Genomic DNA, 4,807 nt, shown 5'->3' with positions numbered 1-4,807 from the left:
CGACACCAGGATAGTATATGGATCGGGTGTCACGTTCCGGCACCAGGATAGTATATGGATCGGAGTGTCACGTTCCGACACCAGGATAGTATATGGATCGGGTGTCACGTTCCGGCACCAGGATAGTATATGGATCGGAGTGTCACGTTCCGACACCAGGATAGTATATGGATCGGGTGTCACGTTCCGGCACCAGGATAGTATATGGATCGGAGTGTCACGTTCCGACACCAGGATAGTATATGGATCGGGTGTCACGTTCCGGCACCAGGATAGTATATGGATCGGAGTGTCACGTTCCGACACCAGGATAGTATATGGATCGGGTGTCACGTTCCGGCACCAGGATAGTATATGGATCGGAGTGTCACGTTCCGACACCAGGATAGTATATGGATCGGGTGTCACGTTCCGGCACCAGGATAGTATATGGATCGGAGTGTCACGTTCCGACACCAGGATAGTATATGGATCGGGTGTCACGTTCCGGCACCAGGATAGTATATGGATCGGAGTGTCACGTTCCGACACCAGGATAGTATATGGATCGGGTGTCACGTTCCGGCACCAGGATAGTATATGGATCGGAGTGTCACGTTCCGACACCAGGATAGTATATGGATCGGGTGTCACGTTCCGGCACCAGGATAGTATATGGATCGGAGTGTCACGTTCCGACACCAGGATAGTATATGGATCGGGTGTCACGTTCCGGCACCAGGATAGTATATGGATCGGAGTGTCACGTTCCGACACCAGGATAGTATATGGATCGGGTGTCACGTTCCGGCACCAGGATAGTATATGGATCGGAGTGTCACGTTCCGACACCAGGATAGTATATGGATCGGGTGTCACGTTCCGGCACCAGGATAGTATATGGATCGGAGTGTCACGTTCCGACACCAGGATAGTATATGGATCGGGTGTCACGTTCCGGCACCAGGATAGTATATGGATCGGAGTGTCACGTTCCGACACCAGGATAGTATATGGATCGGGTGTCACGTTCCGGCACCAGGATAGTATATGGATCGGAGTGTCACGTTCCGACACCAGGATAGTATATGGATCGGGTGTCACGTTCCGGCACCAGGATAGTATATGGATCGGAGTGTCACGTTCCGACACCAGGATAGTATATGGATCGGGTGTCACGTTCCGGCACCAGGATAGTATATGGATCGGAGTGTCACGTTCCGACACCAGGATAGTATATGGATCGGGTGTCACGTTCCGGCACCAGGATAGTATATGGATCGGAGTGTCACGTTCCGACACCAGGATAGTATATGGATCGGGTGTCACGTTCCGGCACCAGGATAGTATATGGATCGGAGTGTCACGTTCCGACACCAGGATAGTATATGGATCGGGTGTCACGTTCCGGCACCAGGATAGTATATGGATCGGAGTGTCACGTTCCGACACCAGGATAGTATATGGATCGGGTGTCACGTTCCGGCACCAGGATAGTATATGGATCGGAGTGTCACGTTCCGACACCAGGATAGTATATGGATCGGGTGTCACGTTCCGGCACCAGGATAGTATATGGATCGGAGTGTCACGTTCCGACACCAGGATAGTATATGGATCGGGTGTCACGTTCCGGCACCAGGATAGTATATGGATCGGAGTGTCACGTTCCGACACCAGGATAGTATATGGATCGGGTGTCACGTTCCGGCACCAGGATAGTATATGGATCGGAGTGTCACGTTCCGACACCAGGATAGTATATGGATCGGGTGTCACGTTCCGGCACCAGGATAGTATATGGATCGGAGTGTCACGTTCCGACACCAGGATAGTATATGGATCGGGTGTCACGTTCCGGCACCAGGATAGTATATGGATCGGAGTGTCACGTTCCGACACCAGGATAGTATATGGATCGGGTGTCACGTTCCGGCACCAGGATAGTATATGGATCGGAGTGTCACGTTCCGACACCAGGATAGTATATGGATCGGGTGTCACGTTCCGGCACCAGGATAGTATATGGATCGGAGTGTCACGTTCCGACACCAGGATAGTATATGGATCGGGTGTCACGTTCCGGCACCAGGATAGTATATGGATCGGAGTGTCACGTTCCGACACCAGGATAGTATATGGATCGGGTGTCACGTTCCGGCACCAGGATAGTAGTAGTGGAGCGGAGTGTCACGTTCCGACACGAGAGGGATAAAGATAATGAATCTTGAAATAAGTTAATATACTCAATCTAAAGAACATGTTTCCAAAAGAGTATGGTGTGGAGGCTTGAGTCCTCATAGATGTGGTTGGTGATATTGTAAATGATTCTTATACTTGTTGCTATCACCTGTTGAGAATATTAGTTGATTTTATGTTATTATCTGATATATACTATTTTCTATTTTGAGGTTGCCGATGATACCTACTCAGTACCCGTGTTTTGTACTGACCCCTACTTGTATTTGTTTTTCATTGTTATTTGTGGAGTGCAGCAAACGTGCCATCGTCTTCAACTCAACCGCAAGTCTAGCCAGTCTTCATCAAGCCAGATTTCAGGGTGAGCTATTGCTTCTAGCTTGGACTGGATCTTCCTCTTTATGTCTTAATGCCTTGAAATTCTGGCATGGACTAGCGTTTTACTTATTTTAGCTTCTTAGATACTCTTAGATTAGTAATTTGAGGATAGATGTTCTTGTGGTGATGACTTCCAGGTTTTGGGAATAAATAGTATTGAGTTTTTATAAGTTATTTAATCGATTTTCATTAATGAGTTAAAGTCTTCCGCATTATATTTTGTTATTTATGGTTGAAATGTTGGGGCTTAGATTGGTTGGTTCGCTCACATAGTAGGTTAAGTGTGGGTGCCAGTCGCGGCCTGTTTTGGGTCGTGACATAACTGGCATCAAGATTTAGGAACTTGATTATAATTTTTTGTCGATTTTGGGTCAAGGTTAAACACATAGTAATAATAGTATTGTTAGTTTGAAATCTTATTATGGTTATTTATTTGAATAGATTGCTTTAAGTTGGGAGCTCAACAAAAGGAAAGGGCTCAAGTCTCGGAGTCTAAACTCTTGTTAAGTGTATGGAATGTGTGTATTTCCTTGTGATATATGTTTGTGAATAACGGATTTTGTGATGGGTTAACTTGTCCACCTTGATTAATTCTAATGATGAAAATAAAAGGGTAATAAAAGGAAATGTGAATATTGGTTGTGTGTGATGTGTTGATAATGGAAAATGGTATGGAAGACTTTTTGAATCATTGTTGATATTGTTGTGAATTGTGCAATGTTGTGAAAATGGTGATATCCTCTTATTTGTGTAAACATGTCATTTGCATTATTTTGAGACATGATGGTGAAAAGTGTTATGTGCATTGACAAGAATGAGAACTTAAAGAGGATGTACCATTTCGAGGGACGTATCACGCGCCGCGATGATTACTATTATCGAGGGTCGTGTCGTGCGCCGCGACAGATGCATGGACAAATATGTCCCCCATGGGTCCCGGACTGAGAGACAACGGGTGTGTATCACTAGGTCAGACATACATCATTATACTTGACATTGCATTCCATTGTATTGCACATACTTATCATTAGTGAACTTGATATTGTGTTTTACTGATCTTATGATTGCCTTTCTGCGGAACTTGTGATTGTTGAATACTAAGCTTGTTATTGTGAATATGAAAACATTGTTGTTGAGGATATGTAATTTGTTGAAGTATTATTATAGAGGATGTGTAATTTGTTGAACTGTTGTTGAGGATATGTAATTTTTTGTGGTATTGTTGTTGGGGATATGTACTTTGTTAAAGTGTTGTTGTGGAGGATATGTAATTTGTCTAAGTGTTGTTTTTTTGAGTTACGTGCTATGTAAACTGTGAGATGTTAGGTCGGGCTGATGTTTATGCAGGTTGTAGTTGTGGAGGTTCGGTTGGGGGTGGTAGGATGTCACGACCCAAAACGGGTCGCGAGTGGCACCCACACTTATCCTACTATGTGAGCGAACCAACCAATCTAAATCCCAACATTTCAACCATAATAAACGAAATATAATGCGGAAGACTTAAAACTCATTAATGAAAATCAATTAAATAACTTCTAAAAACTCAATACTTATTGTTCCCAAAAACTGGAAGTCATCACCACAAGAACATCTATCCTCAATTTACTAAATCTAAGAATATCTAGGAAGCTAAAATAAATAAAACAGCTAGTCCATGCCGGAACTTCAAGGCATCAAGACATGAAGAAGAAGATCCAGTCCAAGCTAGAAGCATTAGCTCACCCTGTGATCTGACATGATGAAGACTAGCTAGAGTTGCGGTTGAGTTGAAGACGATGGCACGTTTGCTGCACTCCACAATTAACAAAGAAAAACAAATACAAGTAGGGGTCAGTACAAGGCACAAGTACTGAGTAGATATCATCGGCCAACTCAAAATAGAGAACAATATATTTCAGATAATAACATAAAACCAACCAAATGCTTAACAGGTGATAGCAACAAGTATAAGAATCATTTACAACAACACCAAACTCATCTATGACTCAAGCCTCCACACCATAATCTTTTGGGAAATAGGTTTCTTTAAAATCTGAGTATATTAACATATTTCAAGATTCATTCTCTTTACTACCCTGGTGTCGGAACGTGACACCCGATCCACTACAATCCTGGTGTCGGAACGTGACACCCGATCCACTACTATCCTGGTGCCGGAACGTGACACCCGATCAATTACTATCCTGGTGCCGGAACGTGACACCCGATCCACTACTATCCTGGTGCCGGAACGTGACGTGGCACCCGATCC

The sequence above is a fragment of the Solanum pennellii genome, chromosome 7, assembly GCF_001406875.1.
Source record: "Solanum pennellii chromosome 7, SPENNV200".
Classification (NCBI taxonomy): Eukaryota; Viridiplantae; Streptophyta; class Magnoliopsida; order Solanales; family Solanaceae; genus Solanum; species Solanum pennellii.
This window is presented reverse-complemented; position numbering follows the sequence as displayed.